A 25592-nucleotide genomic window follows, 5' to 3' on the forward strand; every position below is an offset into this window, starting at 1 on the left:
GTCTGCGCATCTATGGTGAAATCAATGTTAACCAACATTTACCGATTAAAAAAGAGTGCAAGTGAAATGTCCAATGCCATATGATAAGTCTGTGGCCAAGTCAGACATTTAACTTTTGTCATCCACCAAAAGACTCTTTTCTTTAACTTCTATCTTGTCTAAGGGCATGGCTAACTTGCAGATGTAGAGTGCTTTGAGTTAAACCAGCCTTCGTAGAGCACAATAGGGAAAGCGCTGCAATCTGTCCACACTGACAGCTGTAAGTGCAGTGGCATGGCCACATTAGCAGCTCTTGCAACGGCCACAGAGTAGTGCATTGTGGTAGCTATCCCAGCATGCAAGTGGCTGCAACCTGCTTTTCAAATGGGGTGGGGTGGGGTGTGACAGGGGGAGAGAGTGGGTTTTAGGGGGGGCTGAGAGCATGTCAGCATGCTGTCTTGTAAGTTCAGACAGCAGCAGACCCCGCCCCCCAACACAGCATTCCACACAAATGGCTTGCTTTGTCTTGGAGCAGATAAGCAGCCGGCTGTCAGAAACGGAGCTTTCAACGGGCATATCCGCATTCCTGCGGCGATTCCAAAACAATGACAAGAGTGGCCACTGGACTTAAGGGGATTATGGGATGTTTCCGGAGGCTGATCAGAGTGCAGTAATGCAACACCTCGTTCACACTGACACCTGGGCGTTTCAGCCAAGACGCAGCAAGCGTTAATCTTCTCGCCGAGGTGGAGTACCAGGAGCACTCCATGTACCTGGTACACCTCGTTCACACTGACACCCGGGCGTTTCAGCCAAGGGACACCAAGCATTAATCTTCTCGTGGAGTTGGAGTACGAGGAGCGCTCTAGCCATGGAGTCAGAGCGCTTTACGTGCCTTGCCAGTGCGGATGCGTAGTGAACAAGGGCGCCTGGGACTGCTTTAATGCGCTCTAGCTCATAAGTGTAACCAAGCCCTTAGTGTTCAGGGAAGTGCCTAACAGGCAATAGCCAGTCAGAACTGTTTATGTCTTATCTTGGCGAGAGTCTGTCCTGCTTTCACTCCTCATCCGTTTTCTTCTGCTTAATACTCATCTACACTACTAACTTTCACTCCACCATTTATCAGCACTTAGTCCCAATCCACTGTTTTACAAATTAGCTTCTTTGGGTGTGCCAGACACCTCACTGCTTTTATTAAAAGTTCTACAATACTTACAACTCCATCAAGTGTTCAAGACCAAGACAATTAGTTTTAGAAATTAAGAACAGAGCTCATCCTCAAGGGCCATGCCAAATTTTTGTGTCACTGTACATAGAACAGCGTTCCTTAAATGCAGCCACCAGTGGATTTTTTTTCCAGCCACAACAGCCTACATAGCACAGGTAGGGAATTGGGGAGGCAAAGCAGTGTCCCCTCCCTGTTTCTCTTGAATAGCTGTTACCAACAGCAATGCAATGCATCACCATGGTGTTTGCGCTTGTGGTCGCAGAAGGGATCGGCACCCTTCATCATGCAGACTCCTTGGGAGCTCCAGGCAGCTTCTCTGGAGAGAGGTGGGGCCGCTGTGCATGTCCCTAAAAGCTGATCCAAATTGGCTGGCAGCTCTCGACATACACATCAAAATGACTGAGCCACCTTAGCAGCATTCAAAGTTGAAAAAGGTCTCCGTCATATCTATCTATCCTCTTACAGAAATCGAATGTTCTTTGATAAGGATGAAAGAAAGGAGTAGTGAAATGCTGTCTTGGTTAAGTATAATATTAAACTGCTTTTTATATTGGGAAAGGTAGATGCCTAATGACAGTAATGTGGCACCAGAGTCTTAACATAGCTAATGAGTCATTAAGTTTTAGATCAGAGTAGAAGACTCTTCAAAGGAGAGGTCTTTCAACATAGTTTGAACATCCCTTAGTAACAGAGGACGGAGCCATGACGAACACCACACAGTAACCATTGGTGCCCTTGATGCCTTATCAGAAGCATCAATTGAGACCTGTAGGGAGGTTTTAGCAATTATCTGATTCTCCATAAACAACTCTCCAAGGTGTGATCAAAGTTTATCAACATACTCAAGGCTTGTCTTCACTTACCGGGGGATTGATGCATGGTGATCGATCCACCAGGGGGTCGATTTAGCAGGTCTAGTGAAGACCCGCTAAATCGACTGCTGATCGCTCTCCCATTAGTTACAGTACTCCACCGGAACAAGAAGCATAAGGTAAGTCGACAGGAGAGTTTCTCCTGTTGACCCAGCGCCAACTAGACACAGCAAAAGGTTGACCTAAGCTACATTGACTCCAGCTACATTATTCAAGTAGCTGGAGTTGTGTAGCTTAGGTCGACTGAACCCTGTAGCATAGGCCTGTCCTCAGTAACTCTGCTCCACATAAGGTATCATAAATGTGACAGAAGGCTCTGATAATTCACTATGCCAAATTGAAGGCTACCCAACAAATACCATTTTCTTAAAATGTCCAATCTCAACAACTCTTTTGCAGTAGTCCTAAAGAACTTACATTTTGACTTCTCTTGTGCAGTGGTCACCACCAAAGACCCTGGATCAGGATGCATATAGAAATATTCTAAGCCTGTGGAAGGGACTCAATACTTTTTTCCAATTTTCTTGTAGGTGGGCAATATAGACACTGTAGTCTGCCATAATAGTTAGGTTGGTTTTAATAAGGCTTCACTTACAGGAAACGAAAGCCTTTCACAACGATGTATGCCAAGAGTCAAATATTACGTCCTTTTCCTTGAATAGTCTGAACCATGATCTCCAAAGCATCCACCATTCTCCCGACTAAGCCCTGAAATAACCCATAATTATCTGATGAAGAGCCAGAGCCTCATTCTGAGAAAAGAATGGAATATGCTCTGGAATTGTTTCAGAAACTTGTTGCCGATTTATACGTTCATACAGAGACAGATATGGAGAAGAGTCTGTCTCAGTAATATGAACCGATTGCTGTGAATGCTTTTGCATGATCGGTGGATCCTATGGTAAGGAGATCTAACGCTAGAAACCGAAACTGAAGGAGGTTCTGATTTAGGATATGGCCATGGGGACCAGTGAGGCCAAGCAGTTTGTTCATATGGATAAAACAAGTATAGATTGGGGGGGGGGGGGAGGGGAAGAGAGAGGAAGGAGATTTTGAACTAACATGTTTTTACCCATATCTGATCTGACACACTAATATGTATGGGTCATAAAAAAAGACACTGAAGGGTAAGAGGGTAAAATATTCCAACTCTGAAAAGAGCTTTAAAGAGGAATACCCATGATCTTTATTTTAAGGGGGCAAGGAGCTGCTTGTGTGAACATCTGAGAATTATCCACTGAAAAAGGCCTACCACAACAACACCCAGATGACCTCGAAAGCACTTCCTGATTAACAGAAACTCCTGACAAAGTCAGGTCAGGTTGCATGAAAACTGCCAAATGACTCCATGCTGTACACACTGGTTTCAAGTGGTGCTGCTCCATAAGTTGACCTGGCAATATTAATAATGGCATTAGTAGCTCTACAGCTAGAAGAGCCAGAGCTGACATGTTAAAAGCAGCAACAGCCTCCAGATCCAGGTACAAGCATCAGCTTCTTTGAGTATGCCTGCACTTAAGCAAGTCAGCCCTGTAGGGGCTGTAACTGGCCTGGCACAAAACAAGCTGATGCCGCAGGCAGCTGAGAGAACTGACCCAGTGCCAAGAGCATAGGTGCTAGCAGCAGACGGACAGCTGCAGCAGTGCTCTGCTTGGGTGCAGATAACAGTCAACAAGTTTTCCAAGTTACTTCCTGCCAAAATAAAGAGCCAGTTGCTGCTTTCAGAACACTATTTCTTCCTGGAGATAGAAAGAGGTGAACCAACTGTCTTTTCTTTTCTGAGAAAGTCTTTTGAGGGACTTTTCCTCTGTACTTCAGAGGTGAGCAATGACAGTCACTGTTTGCAGTACAGAGGATGGAACAGGCGGAGCCTGGACATAATGCAGTTGCCAGGACCCTTTTTGACGACTGTCTGGGACTAGGAGATTTTGTCTTCCATTTGGTTCTAAGACTGGCTTCACAGCTTTCTCTAAAATGAACAAATTCATCCTGTTGTCCCTACATTTAGTTGCCCCCTTAGTGACTATTTTACAGTCCTTACTCTTTTTATTTAAACACGTCTCCCGAGTAAACAGTAACAATACCTTGAATGTGAGTCACTAATGGGTTAAACAGCCCCACAGAACTCCCAAAATTTTAAGTCCAGCGGGTTATGTCCCCACATCACACTATGGTGTAAGGCAGCGGTTCTCAACTCTGGTCCACCGCTTGTTCAGGGAAAGCCCCTAGCGGGCCAGGCTGGTTTGTTTACCTGTTGCATTCGCATGTTCGGCTGATCACGGCTCCCACTGGCCGCGGTTCGCCGCTCCAGGCCAATGGGGGCTGAAGAAAGCGGCGTGGGCCGAGGGATGTGCAGGCCCCCACTGGCCTGGAGCGGCGAACCAGAGTTGAGAACCACTGGTTTAAGGCAAACAATAAAACCTAGAGAAAGCTAAAAACTACTTCGCACACACACTACACTTAATACCTAGACTAAATAATTAACCATTTACAAAATAGTAATAAAATATTCAACTAGAAAAATCATAATAAAACGTTTGACAGGAAAAAAGTAAACACTGCTAACTGGGTCTGTCCTACAGTAATTAGCAGTTGAAAGGAACTGAGGATCAGTTAGTCCCTCTACCCTCTTTTTCCCCATGAAGGGGAAGGGGTCAGAGGAAGAGATGTGACCAGTGGACACTGCTGCAAAGAATTCTGATCTTCAATATATGGGGTGCATGCACATCAGAAGTGGAATACATGTCTACCAGTAGTCAAAGCACTTTTTTCATAAGCTATACTACCTTAGTTCACTGCAAAAGCATATTTTCTAATCCTTCATTCTTGCTCTTCTCTAATCCCTCTCCAATTTATTAACAACCTCCTTGATGTGGGCACCGACGTACTGGACATGGTATTCCACTAGTGGTCACACCAGTGCCAACTGTAGAGATAACAGAACGTTCCTACTCCTAATCAACACTCCCCTATTAAGGCCTTTTGGACACTGCTAGCTCATATTCAGCTAATTATTCACCATAATCCCCATGTCTTTCAGACTCAGTGTTTTTCCAAGAATGGAGGACTCCATCCTTGAAATATGGCCTACATTTTCCCCCTCCTACATGGAGGTCTTTACATTTGGCAATACTGAAACCCTGTTTGCTTGTACCACATACATCCTGATGACATGTCCTCTTCATTATTCACCACTCCCACCAATCAAATACAATATTCAACAAGTTTTTGTTTGAAATTCAGGGAGTTCACTTGGTAGTCCATTTCACTTTCCGGTACAACAACACAAGCATAACGCCACGGAATTCTGTTTGCTGACACTGAAGGAAAATATTTAGCCCTTTTAAAATTATCTCTGAAAGGAATTATCTACTTCTGTATATTTTTTAAACAATTTTTAGTTGTTACTTACTTTCAAGAAATAAATTCAGTCACACACTGAATAGCAGGATTAAAAAAACCAAACAAACAAAACGAGAGCCAATTAGTAAGACACTGTTTTGTAATAGTTACACTAGGCCCACTGCCTAATCTTTCAATATCTAAATCAAGAACTGCATCTCAGAAATCTCAAATTCAAGCAAGCACACACCACTCTTTATGAAGATTAAGAAACAGCACAATGATTGGTTAAGACTCGTGTATGCTCTGTTTAACAGGTCTGTTTTGATTCTCTGTAACCGGAAATTTAAAGCACAATGGAATATGTTCTTCTGACATTTTCTAAATAACTGGACAATGCTAAGTTATGCAGCTAACCTCTAATTTTATTATGAGGTAAACGAGTAATGTATAACCACCTTGAAAATGTTAATCATTCAGACAGATGCAAGCAAAGAAGGTTGGGCTCCAGATTGCAAAATTTTACCTTTCTGTTGTGTGCGGTTATCTTTATAGTCAGGGTGCTAGGGTTCCCTCACCACTTTAAACTTTAAAGTACAGATGTGGGGTCCCGCATGAAAGACCCCCTAAGCTTATTTTTACCAGTTTAGGTTAAAAACTTCCAAGGGACAAATGCTTTTTTGTCCTTGGATGGGTACTGCTGTCACTACCAAGTGACAGGTTTCAGAGTAACAGCAGTGTTAGTCAGTATCCGCAAAAAGAAAAGGAGTCCTTGTGGCATGTTAGAGACTAATAAATTTATTTGAGCATAAGCTTTTGTGAGCTACAGCTCACTTCATCGGATGCATTCAGTGAATGAAGTGAGCTGTAGCTCATGAAAGCTTATGTTCAAATAAATTTGTTAGTCTCTAAGGTGCCGCAAGTACTCCTTTTCTTACTACCAAGTGAGTTAGACAAAGATTCAGAAAAAAGGACCACTTTGAGTTCCTGTTGCCTAAAAATATCCCCCTCCATCCCTTCACCTCCTTTCCTGGGGAGGCTTGACAATACATTACCAACCAAATAGGTTAACCAGATATTTAAAAAACAGAACTTTATAATAAAGAAAAAAAAGTAAAAGCACCACCTCTGTAAAATTAGGATGGAAGGTAACTTTACAGGGTAATCAGATTTAAAAGACAGAGGATTCACCTCTATGCAAAACTTTAAAGTTACAAAATAACAGGGATAAACCTCCCTCTTAGCACAGCGAAAATTCACAACTAAAAACAAAAGATAAAAGAGCACGAACAAAGCCTCCCCCCTCTACCCCCCAGATTTGAAAGCATCTTCTTTCCCCATTGGTCCTTTTGGTCAGGTACCAACCATGTTATCTGAGCTTCTTAACCCCTTACAAGTAAGGAGGAATGCGAGGCTACCCTTAGCTGTATGGTTATGACACGCCCCCCAAATCACAGATGGTGCTGGACAGCCTGTACCACACTGGCTGTGATTTCTTCCTGGACCTTTAGGAGAAAACAGAGTTAATAAGACACACGCACCTTTAGATATACTACCGATTATATAAAACTAACAATTTCCACATTTCAAGGACTATTTTAACCAGTTAATTTTGGGAAACTCATGGGAGAGTGCAGCCATCTTGTTAGAAGCTCCTGAAACATGCTGTATTTCAAAATCAAAATTTTGGAGAGCGAAACTCCACCGAAGAAGTTTGTTATTGTCCTTGATGGTATGAAGCCACTTCAGCGCAGCATGGTCCGTTTGAAAGTGGAAACACCTTTCCCAAACATATGAGGGTAGCTTTTCCAGAGCGTACACGATGGCATAGCATTTCTTTTCACTAATTGACCAGTGGCTTTCCCTCTTAGACATTTTTTTTTGCTGAGAAACGTGACAGGATGGAATTTTTGATCCAGTTCTTCCTGCATTAAAATTGCTCCCACACCACGCTTGGATGCATCTATGGTTACTAGGAAAGGTTTGTCAAAGCCTGGGGCCCTTAGCACAGGGTCAGACATGAGTGTTACTTTAAGCTGGTTAAAGGCCTTCTGGCACTTTTTAGTCCACTGAATTGGATTTGGCGGTTTCTTTTTGGTTAGGTCTGTCAGTGGGGCGGCGATTTGGCTGTAGTGCGGTACAAATCGCCTATAATATCCGGCCAAGCCTAAGAAGGATTGGAGCTGGTTCTTTGACTTTAGGACAGGCCACTTTTGGATAGCATTCACTTTGGCCTGTTGGGGGTTGATAGTTCCTTGACCCACCTGGTGTCAAAGGTGGGTCATTCTGTTTAGGCCTATTTGACACTTCTTAGCCTTAACAGTTAGTCCTGCCTCCCTTATGCGCTCAAAGACTTTTTGCAGATGCTCCAGGTGTTTTGCCCATGAATCAGAAAAGATGGCCACATCGTTAAGGTAGGCGACTGCAGATTCTCCCAATCCTGCTAAGAGACCATCTACTAGTGTTTGGAAAGTGGTGGGTGCATTTCACAGCCCGAAAAGGTAGCACATTAAATTCATACAGCCCTACATGGGTGATGAAGGCTGACCTTTCCATGGCGGATTCATCCAGCGGTACTTGCCAGTAACCCTTGGTTAAGTCCAAGGTAAAGATGAACTGGGCACATCCCACTTTCTCTAATATCTCATCTGTGCGTGGCACTGGATAGTTGTTTGGGCGAGTTACAGCATTTAGCTTATGGTAGTCCACGCAAAAGCATATCTCCACATCTGGTTTGGGAACTAGAACCACTGGAGATGCCCATGCACTGTTAGAAGGGCAGATTACACCCATCTGTAGCATGTTCTGGATCTCCCATTTTATAGCAGTTTTGGCTTGAAGAGACACCCGGTAAGGTTGGGGTCTAATTGGGCGAGCATTACCTGTGTTAATGGAGTGGTATGCCCGTTTGGTCTGTCCTGGGGTGGCTGAGAACATCGGTACAAAGCTAGTGCACAGCTCCTTGAGCTGCTGTCACTGCAAAAGTCCGAGGTTCATTGAGAGGCTCACCTCTTCCAAGCCACCATCACTTCCTTCGTACTAGACACCTTCAGGCCACGCAGCGTCATCTACTCCCTGGGCTGTAAACTTACAAATCTTTAATTCTCTGGAATAAAAGGGCTTTAGAGAATTAATATGGTACACCTTAGGCTTTCGGTTGGAGGTGAGGAATGCTATGAGATAATTAACTCCCAGGCACTCTTGGGCCGTGAATGGCCCTTCCCACGATGCTTCCATTTTATGGGCCTGGAGCGTCTTCAAGACCACGACCTGGTCCCCTACTTTGAAGGAACGCTTTCTGGCATGTTTATCATACCAGGCTTTTTGCTCTTCCTGAGCATTTTTTAGGTTTTCTTTAGCAAGAGCTAAAGAGGTTCGGAGAGTGTTTTGTAGGTTGACAAAGTCCAGAAAGTTAGTTCCTGCAAAAGGAGTAAAACCCTCCCATTGCTGCTTCACCAACTGTAATTGCCCTTTAACCTCACGACCATACACAAGTTTAAATGGTGAAAACCCGAAACTGGGATGTGGTACAGCCCTGCAGGCAAACAGCAACTTCTGCAACACTAGGACCCAATCATTGGAACGCTCATTTACGAATTTACGTATCATGGCCCCCAAAGTTCCATTAAACTTCTCCACCAGGCCATTTGTTTGATGGTGGTAAGGGGTGGCAACCAGGTGGTTCACCCCATGAGCTTCCCACAGGCTTTTCATGGTCCCTGCCAGCAAATTAGTTTCCAAATCTGTAAGGATGTCGGAGGGCCAACCTACCCTGGCAAAAACGTCCACTAGTGCCTGGCACACACTTTTAGCCCTGGTATTGCTTAGAGCTATTGCTTCGGGCCATCGGGTGGCAAAAATCCATGAAAGTCAGTATGTACTGCTTTCCTTTGGGTGTCTCTTTTGGAAAAGGACCCAGAATATCCATAGCTACTTGTTGAAAGGGAACCTTAATGATGGGGAGTGGCTGGAGAGGGGCTTTGACCTGGTCTTGGGGTTCCCCCCCCCCCGCACTCATTGGCACACCTCACAAGACCGGACATAGGTAGAAACGTCCTTACCCATTCCCTCCCAGGGGAAGGACTCCCTCAAACCGTCTTTGTTCCTGTTTACCCCAGCATGGCCACTAGTATGATTGTGGGCTAAGCTCAAGAGCTTTACCCGGTACTTAGTTGGAACTACCAACTGTCTCTGAGGATGCCAGTCTTCCTGGTGTCCACCAGAAAGTTTCCTTGTACAGAAGTCCTCTTTCTACAACAAACCTGGATCGATTAGAAGAGCTGAGAGGTGGTGGGTTGCTCCGGGCCACAGTCCAAGCTATATGGAGGCTTTCATCTGCTTCCTGCTCGGCCTGGAACTGTTCCCTTGATGCTGGAGACACCAGTTCCTCATTGGATTGTGGACCTGGGCTTGGTCCCTCTGGAAGTGATGCAGGTGATGGGGCTGCATTGACTGTGAACAGCTCTCTGCTGGTGCACTATGTTGGGGTTCAGGCTCCAGCTGAGCCTCTTCCACAGGTTTATCTGCTGCTGCCAGGGCAGGCTCAGTGGTGCCCTCTGGCATTGAAGTTGTAGACGGGGTTGCAAGCACTAGGGTTCTGGTGTTGGTTGCTTTGCCAGTTCCAATTCTGGGGCTGGCTCTGGCTGGTCTCTGCAACTGGATCCACTACTGCTGTTGCAGACGTTGGCATGGGCTCCAGTTCCACCACCTCAGTCTGGGTCTTTGGTAACACAGACGGGGCCCTTATAGAAGGCTCAGGGATAGAGCTAGGTGCGAAGGCTTGCTTAGCCTGGCTGTGGGTGTCGGCAAGTCAAAAAAGTTTGACTTGAAGGTTTGAATCATCACTTGGACCTCTGGGTCGATTAAGTTGGGGTCCACTAAGGATTGGTGGATAGCCGACATTTCTGCACCAGTGTCCCTCCATGCGATAACCTTCTTCCTGCCCACACTCTCAATTTCCCTTCGCTTTGAGGGTATTTGGGAGGCATCTGGGCCTGAGGACCTTTGGTGTGACCCCGATGCAATGAACTGTAATCTATTGGGGTTTTGGGGGCCGTTGGCCTTTACATGCCCCCAGCTTGTTACATTTAAAACATCGCCCAGCTGACTGGTCACTGGGGCGGGGTGGGTTGCTGGAGAATGGTGTGGTGGGACGATAAGGTGTCTGGGGTTTTCCTTCGGGTGTAGCTGGGGCCTTGGGCTGCCCCTGGTGGTAGGGTGTAGTCTTGCGGTGTCCCTTCTGGTATCCAGCCAAACTGCAACCAGGGTTGTTCCTCTCTGCTACCTCCACCCGTTTTGTTCCAATTTGCCCCGCCTTTCTGACAGTCTGGGACTGCTCGTATTGATCAGCATAAGAAGCAAGACTTTTTGCTGAGTCCATTTTCTTATCCCATAAACAGTGTTTTACATCATTGGTCATAGTCAGGAACTGCTCCTGGACAACCAAATCACACATCCCTTCAAAGCTAGTTACATCCCTGCCTTTGACCTATTTATCCAACAGATCCTTCATCTGGTTTACATAAGCCACTTTACTTAGTCCAGCCCCTCTCTTAAGGACTGTAAATTTTACTCTAAGTTTTAGGTGTAATTTGAAACAGTTTCAAAACCAAATCCTTAAATTTACCATAGTTAGAAGCATTCTCAACAGGCATCTTGTTGAATATGTCCAGAGCTCTTCCAGTCAATTTTGCTACCAATGTGGTCATCTTGTGATCATCAGGAATTGCATGGAGGGTGCAGTGTCTCTCAAAGATGAGGAAATATTCAGCAATATCACTGGATTCATCGTACTGCGGACAAAGGTGCTCCCATTTGTGGACTTTTGGGAAAGCTGAGTCAGCAGCTGAAGGGTTTTGTTTCTTCAACTCCGTAACAGCCAATCCATGCTCTCTCTCTCTTTCCCTCTCCTCTTGAGTATGCTTCTGGGCCTCCCTAGCTCTCTCATGAGCAGCCTCTTTTCTGGCTGTTCCTACCTCCCAAGCAGCTTTTTTTTTCTGGTCACCTGTGCATCAATCTCCATCTGTCTGAGTTCCAGCTGTCTTTCATATTCCTTCTGTCTTTCCTCAGCTTCAAATCTGTCTACTTCCAGTTTTTTCTGGAAGTCACTTTCCGTCATCCTAGTCTTTCTGCACTTAGCCTAGCTTAACCCGAGAGCTAGAAAGGAAGGGAGGGGGGGAACCCCACACAGCTTGTGAATTCCCTTGCAGGATTTAACTACTCCACACAGAGGCAGAAGGAAAAAAACCCTCCAGCTGCTCTCAGCTAAAAGAAGAAAAAAAACAAGTCCTTTTACTATCCTGAGGTTTGTGCTTCTGGTTCAAAATGATCCCACCACTCTGCCACCATGTCAGGATTCCCTCCCCACTCTGAACTCCAGGGTACAGATGTAGGGACCCACATGAAAGACCCCCTAAGCTTATTTTTACCAGCTTAGGTTAAAAAATTCCCCAAGGCACAAATCCTTTCTTGTCCTTGGATGGGTACTGCTGCCACCACCAAGTGTGCTAGACAAAAATTCAGGAGAAGGACCACTTTGCGTTCCTGTTCCCTGAAATATCCCCCCCAAACCTCTTCACCTCCTTTCCTGGGGAGGCTTGAGAATAATCTACCAACCAAATAGGTAAAACAGATTTTTAAACAGAACTTTATAATAAAGAAAAAAAGTAAAAGAAGCACCTCTGTAAAATTAGGACGGAAGGGAACTTTACAGGGTAATCAGATTTAAAAGACAGAGGATTCACCTCTTGGCAAAACTTTAAATTTACAAAAAAAAAAAAACAGGGATAAACCTCCCTCTTAGCACAGGGAAAATTCACAAGCTAAAAAAAAAAAAATCAATCTAACGTGCCTTGCCTTATTTACTTAATATTGCAAAAAAAAAAAAAAAAAAAAAAAAGTAAGACTCATTTTAGGATAATTTTAGGAAAAGGAGTTTTCTGACCTGATGCTTCTCTGCTTCCTCAGAGAACACACAAACCAAAAGCACAAAAAGTCTTACCACTCACCCCCAGATTTAAAAATATCTTCTTTCCCCATTGGTCCTTTTGATCAGGTGCCAACCAGGTTATTTGAGCTTCTTAACCCCTTACAGGTAAGAAGGAATTCTAGGCTACCCTTAGCTATTTGGTTATGACACAGGGCTACCTGACTTAATAAACCAAATTGAGCTATGCAGTATTATTGTGGTCATGTTGGTCACAGGAAGCTTATTGGATTAACTTCTGTTGGTGAGAGACAAAAGACATTACCTCACCCCTCTTATGTGTCAAGGTGAGCTAGGCCATTTGAGGTCTTTCAATACATAATCTAAACAAACCCCGTCTCCTTAAGGCTGTGCCCATGGCCATAGATCTTGAGCTAATATTCAACAGATCATAAGCTGCTCACAGTAAGTGCTTTGCTTGAATTCGACACACTGACCAGAGTCTTGGCAACCTCCTTTTGCTCCTCTGGTAAACAGCTGTTAAAGGAGCTCAATGGTGTTCCATAATACGTAGTTACAAGACATTGCTGCCTGGTAATTGGTGATACAAAAGACCAAGGAGCTGGAATAGGTCTATCAGAAACATCCAGTTTATGCAATTCCCTGTCCCAGTGAATGGAGTGAAACTGCTACCTCTAAGCAAATTTGTATGTTACAGATACTATCATGGATTTTGCCCAAGGGAGTTGGTACATCTCTATTATTGATGATGATGAAGCTGAGACACAAATTTCCTTGGCTAGATTAAGGAGACCTGAATTAATAGGAAAAGCTAATTTATCTTTTCTGCCACCATAAAATAAGGTGTTAGACAACTCTACTGCAGAGATACCAGTCTGAAGTCAAGGTTGCTCGTCATTCTCCCTAAAATTTCCTCTAACTTTCTTTATTCAGTAGAGCAGAAATGGACTTTGACAATTTGAGGACTAAGTACAACTTTGAATTCTGACGGATGTTATTAAATTGCTTATGATTAAATAACTCCATGTCAGCTGAATCTGCCGTTTGTTGTCAGGGCTGTCTCATGCATCTCCCAGATCCAGAACAACAGAGGTTCATTATATCTTGATTGCTCCCATTCAAATGGAAACACATTGATTCCTTGAGGCTTTAGCTATCCTGTTTTCCCAATCAGACCAAGTCTGTCTGAAAGGGCTGAATTTGGAGAACAAAGTCTAAAAGCAGGAAAACAAAGTCAAGCACTGATGGTAAGTCTTAAAGCAGAGCTTAAGAGGCTCAAAAAAACCTCAGACACAGGAAACTTGGGCAGGTGAGAACAGAGGAACATGCCTTTGTAGCATAGGGTCATTACGTGCAGAACCAGCTGAGGAAGAAGCAAACTGGCTGCACAGAAGAGAACTCTATGATTTGGAGGAACCACTTATCAAAATTGGTCTCTTTGGCTAGGAAGTTATCTAATGTGGTCTCCCTGACGGAACAACTGCTGAGCAGAACACTTCTTAAAGGGAGCCTGCACCCATAAGCCTCCCAACCCTGGTCAGCAGACCCAGTCTTGTGAGGCTCACACTAAACAGGCTAACAATAGCTACGTAGACAGCACTTTGAAGTTGCATCTCAGGCTGGAGCTCAGGCTCTGAAGCCCACTCCTCCTCCGTAGGCTTTCGAGTCTAAGCTCCAGCTATTTTTTGTCAAGAAAATGTGAGATTAAAAGCTGAAGGTGGTGTAGTTTCAAAGTTTTGTGCCTGAAAAGAATATTTCACGGTGATATGAAGTAGGAAAGTCAGTCATGACTATTTAAAAGCTATATTTGATAAAACAGTACTCCTATTATTTGTAGCAGGGTCATATCTGTGCGTGGGTAAATGAGAAGGTCTTTTGTATCAAGTGTTAAATTAAAATCTCAAAATTAATTACCTGCTGTTAAACTTGGCTCTACGGTTCAATCTTAGTGATGCTAACAAAACCAACAATTAATTAGAGAAATTACTGTTTATATTCACATTTTACCATCTGCAAGGAATTTAAAGAATTACAAAACATTCACACTGTGTTTGAAAGCTACCATACCACCTTGTAACTTCTTTCTTTCCTTACAATACTGCATTACTTGATAAGTTTAGCCATCTTTAGGAGGACTACGCATGAAAAGTATGAATCCTGTTGATTACACCAGATAACAATGGAAGCACACCTTGTACAGCCTTTTAACTTTCTACACTCCTGTAAAAGGTAGGATTCACAGTCAGTAACTTCCTTTCATATTCTTAATTTTCCATGATGGTCTTAATTTTGAGTTGGCTGTGTGTGTTAAAAGTTAAATAAAACAATTTTCTAAGCATAAGTAGGGAAAGGTATTAGAATACTCAGATCCCATGGTTAATAGGATTTCACCACGATATTTCATACTCTGAAAGTCTACTTGAACTTCAGTGGTTTACCTACTTCTCAGACAAATTAAGCACAAGATCTAATGCATACTGAGCACCTAGCACTACAACAAGCAGTGTTTTCTGCACATCTCTCAGAACCCACATTTTAATGAATAACTTTGTAACCTGCCAGGTGGGAGAGAGGGTCAAGTTTCTGCTGTAGACTGAGTAAATATTTTAAATCAATGTCAACTTTGATCAAAATGAGTTATTTTTGGATGCCCCAATTTCCTAAAGATGGATACTTGGTGTTCGCTAGTAATAAGGCCCATACACTGGGCACCAAATTATCACTTGGCACTCTTCAAAGTCTTGGGTTCTGGTCACATTTGTGGCAATTGCTACCAGGTTCTTTGTCTTCATAAAAATTATAATATTCCATCCCATAAACAAAAATACTGGAGCGCATCCTTGTGTTCTGTGATGTACACAACAAGACAAACCAAGGACTCAGTTTCCATCCAGAGGGCTATATGGTGCTATCATCTCGGGGACACACGTCTCAGAGAACCATCGTTACTGCACAAGGCGAGTAGCTTCTTCGAGTAGCGTCCCTATGGGTGTTCAACTGTAGGAGACTCCTGAACAGTTCCTATGACTGGAGGCTGGGACTTCGGAGTAGAGTCTAACAGGTGGCACCAAAATTGGCATCTGCAGCTGAATCCCTCAGGATGGCAGAGTGTTCTGCAAAGGTGTTTGCCGATGCCCAAGTAGCTGTTCCGCAGATTTCTGATACAGGGATACCCTTGGAGAAAGTGACGGACGAGGAGACTGACCTTGTAAAATGCAGGCATATTGAAGAAGGGGGTGTTACATTACACAATTTGTAACCATTTAATACAGCCCAGCACTCACTTAGAGAGTCTCTGAGCCGAAATCGTAGTACCTTTTGACCTGTCTGCAACAGAGAGGAAGAGTCTAAGATTTTCTGAAGGCTCTTATCTTGTCCAAATAGAAGGTCAAGGCTCTCCTCATACGAGTGTATTGAGGATGGCTTCCCTATTATCCTGATGAGGTTTGGGATAAAAGGCTGGAAGCTGAATAACCAGATTTATGTGAAACACGGAAGCCATCTTGGGAGCGAACTTCGGATGTGGTCTAAACACAGCAGCCCACACAAGGGGGCATTTACATTTCCTACAGCCGAGGGAGAGGGAGGAGCTGCTTATCCAGCTCTTCCGGAACAGCCCTATCGCCAAAGAAACTTCTTGCTCAGCTCACAGCTAAGGGCTTTAGCTTCCTCTGGTGACAGTGGAGCAGAGGCAGTTCATTTTCCTGTTTGCACTCTGCTGTGGTAGGAAACTCAGGAAGCAGCAGAAGCCCTCTCTGCCCTTCCTAAATGGTACTCTGCTCCCTCTGCCCTTGAAAAGGCACCCTTTTACCTGCAGTGGGAGCCGGGCTAGGAATTATAGCCACATGCTGCGAAAGAGCTCATCTGCTGGCTCCCTGCCAAACAGCGGATAGCTGTGGCGTGCAGCAGCCTGATTGGTTGGAAACACCTAATCCTGCCATTCGCCAAAGGTTGAGGGGGAGGGGGCCGCACCCACAAGAGTTGATTTGCAGCTGCCACACCTAAGCACCCACTATTTGTTTCCCGTGGGTGCTCCATCCCTGAAGCACCCACGGAGTCGGCACCTACGCTATGCTCACACCACATGGTGGTAAGGAAGAATTGGAGTGGCGTCAACCCACACTGCCTCTTATATCCTTAGTCTGGAGCATAAGGAGAGTTACCACATGTGTGCAGACCAATGGATGCTGCTTTGAAGAATTTCCTGACTTGGGCACATGGCAAGCATGCATACCTACATGTGTGATATGCATAGGGACAATCACTCAAAGAGGAAAACAGTTGTGTACTGAGGTTTTTTTTTTTAAATCAAAGTTGGAAGTGTTGTGATAAGGTAAGGAACTGCAGGAACATAACGGTCAGTCTCATAGTTTGGGCAGTTTTACACGGCCCTGGAAAAATTTTCTTCCTGTGCCACAAAGTCACTTATACCAACTTTTCACATGTTCACTAATTGTGAGCATCTCATTTCTAGGTGCTGACTTGAGACCCTACGTACTGATTTGCAGAAGGTCTCAGCAACCACAACTACAATCTAAGTTAATGGGAGCTCTTATCCGAACATCCAATATGCTATAAAATTTAATCTGACAAACAAAAACAGGACTTATACATCACAAATTGGGCACCCATAGCAAGAGGTAACTTGTGACAATTTTTGCCTTTATCTGTGGCTCAATTCTGTAACAAGAAGTAATATCACATCACCTTATAAGCACATTGTAAAGACAGTTTCATTGATGCTTGTCAAGCACTCAGATTCAATGAGCAGCCCACAGAAAAGCTCATGAGAAGATTCTCTACTCAGAGCAGGGTTTGAATGATATGCAGTAAATAAAGCAGGGGTCACATATTGAACATAAAATGAATATTCAACAGTTGCTCATTCTGCAACTGAAGGAGGCAGGGATCCTGAGGAAAAAATATGTTCATGTAATTGAACACTATCATAATTTATGTACTCAAGCGGCCCAAGTTATGTTCAAAAGGCAGTCTTAATTCATGTTATTTAATTTGTAAGCACTTCACTTTGCAACAATCTTAACATTTTTAATATTTTGTCTAATATCATTTCATGTAAGAAATATGTCTGACATACCAAGGCAACAAGCTTTCTGACAAAGGTAAATGAAGGGCCCTAGTAAACTAAATAGGAGGCTACTTCGTAATACTTATGTCAAGAAGAGGGTTACTCAATACAGACTAAGGTCTTAATTGTGTTTTTTTTTCCACCTTAACCTACAATACCAAAAAGACAAAAATACCTAGACCTTGCATAGCACATATCAGTAAGTCTCAAAACATTTATAAGTGAGGTCAGTATCATTATCCCCATTTCAGAGATGAGGAAATGGAGGCAGAGAGATAAAGTGACTTTCCCATGGTCACCCAGCAGGCTAGCAGCAGAACCGGTGATCGGGAACCCTTTGTTTTATAAAATCAAATGGTCACAAATTATTCAGCTACAGGTTCTTAATTTAAGAGTGAAAATACTTGCATTCTTTGTACAAATGTGACTTATTACATAGAAAAACAAGTCCGTTGCCACACTGGATCAGACCCGAGATTTATCTTTTTTAATATCTCATTTCTGACAGTAGCCAGCACTACGTACTTTAGACAAAAATGTAACCACCACACAGAAGTCAGATAATAATCCATCCCCACACATTACATCTTATATCAATCATTAGTACTTACAGATTGGTTGAAACAGTGAGGCATGACAACATTGGATAGTCTTGTTATCCAAGTAATTTTATCTTTTCTATCTTGCTAAATGCTTCTGAATAGGAACCACACTAGAGCCCCTCCCTGGCCTCTCTTCCTGCTCAGTACATACATAATTTTGTCTGCATTTGTTTTTAGTCCAAAGGCATATACTTTGAGACATTCTTTAGAAGTGACTTGTGCTGTGTGGGGGAAAAGGGGATTCAATTGTCATTAGGCTTCCCTGCTGTAGGAGGGAAATGGGACAAACGAGCTCTACTTTTCTCTACACTCATCCCACAAAAAGTTTTAAAAAAATGTATTTATTTATTTATTTTAATCTTTAATACCAAGTCTTCAGTTTTGTTTTAACAAATGTAATTACCACATTACAGGACATACAACTCCGTGACCAACTGGCTTATTATTTTGTCAGGCTGTAAGGCAGTCTTTAGTTAACATCTACCTTAAACACCTGACTCAGTGTTTGGGTGGCCAATTGGAATACCTCTTTATGAGAGGACTTAGCCTCCAATCACTTTAAGAACGGATATACTGGGTCAGACCGAAGGTCCATCTAGCCCAATATCTTGTCTTCCAACAGTGGCCAATGCCAGGTGCCGCAGAGGGAATGATCAAGTGATCCATTCCCTGTCACTCATTCCCAGATTCTGGCAAACAGAGGCTAGGGACGCCATCCCTGCCCATCCTGGCTAATAGCCATTGATGGACCTATCCTCCATGAATTTATCTAGTTCTTTTCTGAACCCTGTTATAGTCTTGGCCTTTACAACACTTCACTTTATCTAGTTGTCCAGACAAATCAAGGTAGACAAGACTTTAGTTTGTCCATGTTTTTGGCATTTAAAAAGCCCAAGATTGTCATTTTGACATGCTGAAGTAATGGATTTTAATTTACTTTTTTTTTTTAATATGAAGATCCATTCTCTCCTCTTCCCTCATTCTTGACTCCTGCCCTCTCACCACTTAGAGTATTCATTCTTCTTGTCACTACATTTTATTTCTTGAATAGTTTAAGAGGGAATCTGCCAGCTTCCGCTGACAAAGATACATGTATTTGTGATCTGATTTTTGCTAATAATGGTCTTCTAAACATGTGTTCAAATAATTTTAAAAAAAAATGTAGTCAGTGTATATTTTCCTTTGTTTTCCTCCTGTGTGCTCTGCCTCTGCATAAGCTAAGTTATTACTACCTCATCCTTTTTATTCAGTCCAAGTTTAATCTTTACTTGCCTTCTTTTAGTCCTAACTTTTACCATCTCAAGTAGTAAATAAAGAAAAAAAAGAGACCAAATTATGACTCAAGCATCTGAAAAAGCCCCTCAAAAGATGGTCAAAGTACAGTACTTATGGAGAGACAAATGACTATCGAAGATCAGAAATCAGTCAATTTTTGTTATAGCAAAAAGCTATTAGGAGGACATTGCAAGGTTCTTCACTAGGGTCAGTGTTTGGTATACTAACTGTCTGCTAGAGGAAGTTGACACTGAGGTGACAGAGAATGAAATCGAAGAGTGACCTAACTGAAGTAGAAGAACAGGCAACAGCAGTAGATGAACTTATTCGCTGAAAAAAGCGCATTCTAGCTTTCATAGATTCATAGATATTTAGGCCAGAAGGGACCATTATGATCATCTAGTCCGACCTCCTGCACAACGCAGGCCACAGAATTTCACCCACCACTCCTAAAAAAGACCTCACACCTATATCTGTGCTATTGAAGTCCTCAAATTGTAGTTTGAAGACCTCAAGGAGCAGAGAATCCTCCAGCAAGTGACCCGTGCCCCATGCTACAGAGGAAGGCGAAAAACCTCCAGGGCCTTCCAATCTGCCCTGGAGGAAAATTCCTTCCCGACCCCAAATATGGCGATCAGCTAAACCCTGAGCATATGGGCAAGATTCATCAGCCAGATACTACAGAAAATTCTTTCCCGGGTAACTTGGATCTTACCCCATCTAAAAACCCATCACAGGCCATTGGGCCTATTTACCATGAATATTTAATTACCAAAACCATGTTATCCCATCATACCATCTCCTCCATAAACTTATCGAGTTTAATCTTAAAGCAAGATAGATCTTTTGCCCCCACTACTTCCCTCGGAAGGCTATTCCAAAACTTCACTCCTCTGATGGTTAGAAACCTTCGTCTAATTTCTAATCTAAATTTCCTAGTGGCCAGTTTATATCCATTTGTTCTTGTGTCCACATTGGTACTGAGTTTAAATAATTCCTCTCCCTCTCTGGTATTTATCCCTCTGATATATTTATAGAGAGCAATCATATCTCCCCTTTCAATGAGTCTTACCCTGTTCTATACTAAAAAAGTTCAATTCATTTCAATTAAGAGTCATTGTCATAGGCTCAATCAAGACCTGCTAACATGCAGCCTCAGTCTAAAAAGCTCAAGTGTTAGGATGCAAAAGAATATCGAACATACGATCATATGTACATAACTAATTCCTGGTTACCTTCCAAGGCAGGAGGTAGCAGAAATCAAAGAGATTCAGAAATTGTTATGAAAATTAAAGGCATGAAAATGCTTCCATATTAACAGGGTTTGTTAAGATGGGAACATTTTATCTTTGAGGGGGGAGGGAGATAGGATAAACATATGAAATATTTAACAGTGTACAAGGTATGCCAGGCACACTTAATTCTATTACACTTGTATTTTGAGAGGGTGGACTTTCATTGTGTTTATCGGCAGTTCATTTAAATCTGGTACAAAAACTTTTTCACACAATCGCTTGTGCAACTCATTGTCCCAAGGCACTAAGGCAAGTGGTTTCTTAGCAAAAACCAGCCATTAATATTTATATGCTAACTAGAATGACTGGAGTTTCAATAGCAAGATTGACCTCAAATCAACTGAGATTTAATAAAATGTTGTAACTGAGCATCAACAGGGCTCTATACTTTTGTTCCTCCATGTATATACTGGCCTCTAATGGGAATTACAAAGCAGCTTACCCTTCATGGTCAGTTTACTCCATGACTGGCTACTTCAGGCTCTCTCTGATCTTTCTGAAAAGAAGCTTGTACAGAGCCAGACTCTAGGCTAGCAGCTACAATACTGTAGATGGGGCATACCCTTCAAGTTCACCGTCACTTGCTAAGTAGCCATGAGGCTGACACTTGATGGAAGGAACACATCTATGTTGAAACACCCAGTGGACATCCCAATCCTATTCTTACCCCAACATATCAGAACTCAACACCTTCCTGTGATTTTCCATGAAACAGTGTCAGATTTTCATTTCTGCTTCATGTTTTCACTTATTTTCCCTTTCTATAGGTATGTTTTGTTTTTGTTTTTCTAAAGGCCAAATTTATTCACTCCTACAGTTGATCAAATACAACTCGAGGTCTGGCTCTGCATTTTTATTCACTGTCACAGAACCCAGCCCCATATCTTATTTACTCTGGTGTTTTGCTCACTTGGATTTGTTCAGCTACATTTAAATTCTGTAAAGCAACCACCAGTCATATTTTACCTCCCAGAACTTACTCCGCTGTCATCAGAAAGGAAATATTAGGGCTTTACATCTCTTTGAAATAGTCATGTCTCAGAGGGTTAAGCACCCATACTCCCTTGATCAAGGAAGAATGCAGCCTGTTGATCGAAGGGGAAACATGTCTGGTTAAGCAATTATAAACCCCCATTTCTTCTATCCCCTCAAAGCAACATCAGCTGAGAACCACCAGAAAAAGAATCCTGGACTTAAGACATTTTTATTCTTGAAGGCATGCGAGAGCTCACTTAGACTGAGAGTGCTGCTTATTGCCACCCAGTGAGCTCCCCAGGACTACTTCACTGCTACATCGCTAATTCCTCCAACATCATTATCCTCAGATGGGAGGGGTGCAAATTCCAGTGTGTATTCGCACTTACCTAAGGCTATCCATCTTAGGCTACAGTAGTAGCCATGTTCACCTCCTAAGTACTTTCTACTACCCTTCTACTAACGCATCATCTTTCACTTGCCAGCTGGGATGAGACTACTGTGTCAGAGGAGTGGGGGGAGAAAAGAAAGCTCTATGGGAAAGCATCTCAGAAGCAGCTGAACCCAATTATTTTTCCCCCTAAGACCAAGACTCAAATACTACAATTTCTATAGAGCCTCCAGAATTAACCTACAGAGCAAGGAGTTCCTCCTCTCCCCAGTAACAGCTACTGCAAAACCATTCATCTAAAGCATGCCCATTTTGCAAATTCAATTTATTCAATTTAAGGGAACGAACTCCGATTTTCATGGAATTCTTTGGAAGGTTCCAGACCTAGAGAGTAAAGAACAGGCACTGTGTACTTAGTACCCACTAAGACAGACTCTCTCCTTGTTCCTAGTACCATGAGGTATTTGAACTCATAGGAAGTAACATTAACCACCATCTTTGATTAATGCCACTGTATAATCCCTGATGCCATTCTATCACATTAGAGTTACTGTAGAGTTACTGCCTGGCAGATTAAATTTCTGCCTCACTTTCTGCTATTGATTTAGGATCTCTCACACCTTCTTCCACACCAAGCTAAAAAAAAGTCTTTCAGCAACATTACAGTTCTAGGAAAATCATTGGCTTCACACTTTGGCTTTAAGATATAGCCATCTTCTGGCATTCAAGAATTTCGCCCCAATTTCTTTACTTGGGTGATCAAATCCCTTAACTAATGATGACCGTTAACCCATTTGAGGAATTCTAAGCCTGTTGGCTCCCTTTGTTCAGGCTATGGAAATGCAGTTTTTTAACCAGCTGAGGACAGCTGTTTCTGCAGCACCAAGCACCTCAGCCCAAACTATGTACTTTTTGTTGCAGACACATCCCTTATTACATCCAGCTGTTATCCAGAATCAACTCTCAGCTTTGCAGGACCAGGTGTCATAGTTTCAACTCTAGTGAGTTTAAAGTTTGACTTCAATAGTTTAAAAAAAGCCTTAGACTCCTATTTGAGAACTCTCAGCCACACATCCTTGAAACAAGATCACTAAAAACCATCACCTTACCTCTAAATTTGGCAGAAGTCTTACCTCTTGCAGAGATGCCAACCTTGTGCTGAGACTTTTAGGGATGTTTATGAAACCAATTAGGGAGGTTGTTTGGACTCACAGCAAGTGTCATGTCCCCATCCTGCCCTCCTTCCGGAAAAACTCTTCCCAATACTCCTCTCTCTCCCCTCCCCCCGCAAAGAAACCACAATCTTCCTTCCTTGTCTACATCTGGTGGGCCTGGGCCAACTGGGACCCCCCCTCATTGCATCCTTCACCCCCAAAAGAGGAAGGTGGAGGACTGGCCCTAGGAAAGCTACCCACATATGCGCACAGGGCACTTAATTACCTTGACCAGTGCCAGGCCTTGATCTCTTTCCCAGGATACCTCCTCCCTCCCCTCCAACTACTTCTCCATTATACTTCCATTATGGTAGGGTACTGACTTCTCAACCCCCTTCTCAATAGAGGCCATTGGCTTCCCACAGCCCCCATTGGCCTGCAGCGGCAAATCGCGGCCAGTGGGAGTCGCAATCGGCCAAAATTGCGGACGTGGCAGGTAAACAAACTGGCCCGGCCCGCCAGGGGCTTTCCCTGAACAAGCGGCGTCCCAAGTTTGGGAAACACTGATTATATTTAGCAGCTGTATAAGTTTTATAAGTTTTACACTCACAGGTAGTGAAATTTGTTGTTTTTTAAACCATCCATTGTAAATTCCAATTGCCAGAGTCTTCATTCTGGCATACTTTTTCCTCCATTTTTAGTCCAGCAGTCTCAGCTGCCTTCTTAACTTGTTTTAATTTTAATTTCTGATGTCTATCCCAGAGAAGCTTCCGCTCCCTCCAAGATTAGTAGGAAATTTTTCTCTCCGATGTAGTATTTCTAGAGTTATTCTCATGCCATCTCTGAGAAAGCTAGAGGAATAGCTTCCCCGTGGCATGACTTTTTTCAGCTTGGCACCATCACATTAAACTAAAATGTGCCCGATTGTGCTAATTACATTTAGTGTAATTATCCTGTTGCATCATTTAACTCCAAAAAATTATCTTCAATGGCAAAAGTATACATTCCCACCTTGCCTCTTGTAGTCTACAAGGTACATCACCTTCCCCCCAGCCTACCTTCACAGTCACCATGGGACATACTACTGTCAGCAAAAATCAAGTGCTCGGCTTTATAATTCTTCTCCATCATTTGTTCACTTTGGTAACCAGCAGAATTTAGCCTTAGCTCTGTGCTGAGGGCCACAGCACAGCTCCTTCTTGCAAGAGGGTCTGTACTCGTTCTCCTATTACCATCAAATACTAACACAGTTTTTATTGAAGCTCATCAGGTTGGCCACACTGATCCCATGAAGGAACAGGATCTAGCACAAATATTTGGCCATGCAATTGTCCCAGCCCTTTGACTGCAGCTCTAGACTACTCCAATTTAGGGCTCATCTCCTTCGGTTTCTCTTCAGCAATCAGTCACTTCTGAACCTTAACCAGTTTTTAATTTAACACTGTATTTAAGTAATATACATTTAATTTAACACTATATATAACAAATTCAGTGTAAGACTGATTCTGGGGCTGAAGATCTCATCTTCTTCCACCTGCTATTGAGAAGGGGTTGAGAAGTCAATAACCTACCATAATCAGGGAATACCAGGGTTGGAAGGGGCCTCAGGAGGTCATCTAGTCCAACCCCCCTGCTCAAAGCAGGGCCAATCTCTAATTTTTGCTGCAGATCCCTAAATGGCCCCCTAAAGGATTGAACTCACAGCCCTGGGTTTTGCAGGTCAATGCTCAAACCACTGAGCTATCCCTCCCCCCAAAAAGTTTTTCCCCCCAGATGAGACTCGAACCCACAATCCCTGGCTTAACATCCATCTGACATGGAAGGAAGGTAGAGAACCCAAGCAAAGTAAATCATACCCATCTCCTGAATTCCTTTGTTTCCAAAGAGAGTCCCCCCACCCGCCAGCTTCTTGAACATTTTCCTGTACAAACTTCCACTGGCTGCGTAGACTTCATCTGTTTTGTATTCTTTACCATACCTGCCATGTATCAAGGGAGGAAGTGTTTTATTGTTTGTTTTTCCACCTAAGTTCTTTCACTACTAGTTGCACTATAGCGCCACTGCTTTCTTGAAGGTGACTTACACTTTCAGAAGCTCAGATTGCTACACCAGTTGGATCACTATTACAACATCATCAAGTATTATTTTCCTTTTATTCTTTGTTTTTTTATTTTAAAGACTGCCTATTGAATTCACTTGTTCACTGATTCTGTGACAATAGTTTATTCATACATTTAAAAACTTCCATCCTTTCTCTAGGTTGTTCACTTTGAGTAAAAACACATCCATGCAGGTATTACATTCTTCTGTGTAACAAACTCCATTTTCAATTTCTAGTCAATAACGCAACGGTTCTTATCTACTTCCGAGAAACTTATCAATATTTTTTACTTAACTCACCACTGTTTGAGTTAGTGAGATGACCTGTAAATTTTTCTGTTCTA

At 42.9% G+C, this 25592-nt stretch overlaps 1 protein-coding gene across 2 annotated transcripts in view; it reads right to left on the reverse strand.

The window, feature by feature from the left end:
- Window positions 1-25592, reverse strand: part of NECTIN3 (nectin cell adhesion molecule 3) — a 119398-nt gene that overhangs the window by 84020 nt on the left and 9786 nt on the right. The gene's annotated exons all lie outside the window — the stretch shown is intronic.

Source organism: Lepidochelys olivacea (assembly GCF_965140295.1).
Source record: "Lepidochelys olivacea isolate rLepOli2 genome assembly, chromosome: 1".
NCBI classification, from domain to species: Eukaryota; Metazoa; Chordata; order Testudines; family Cheloniidae; genus Lepidochelys; species Lepidochelys olivacea.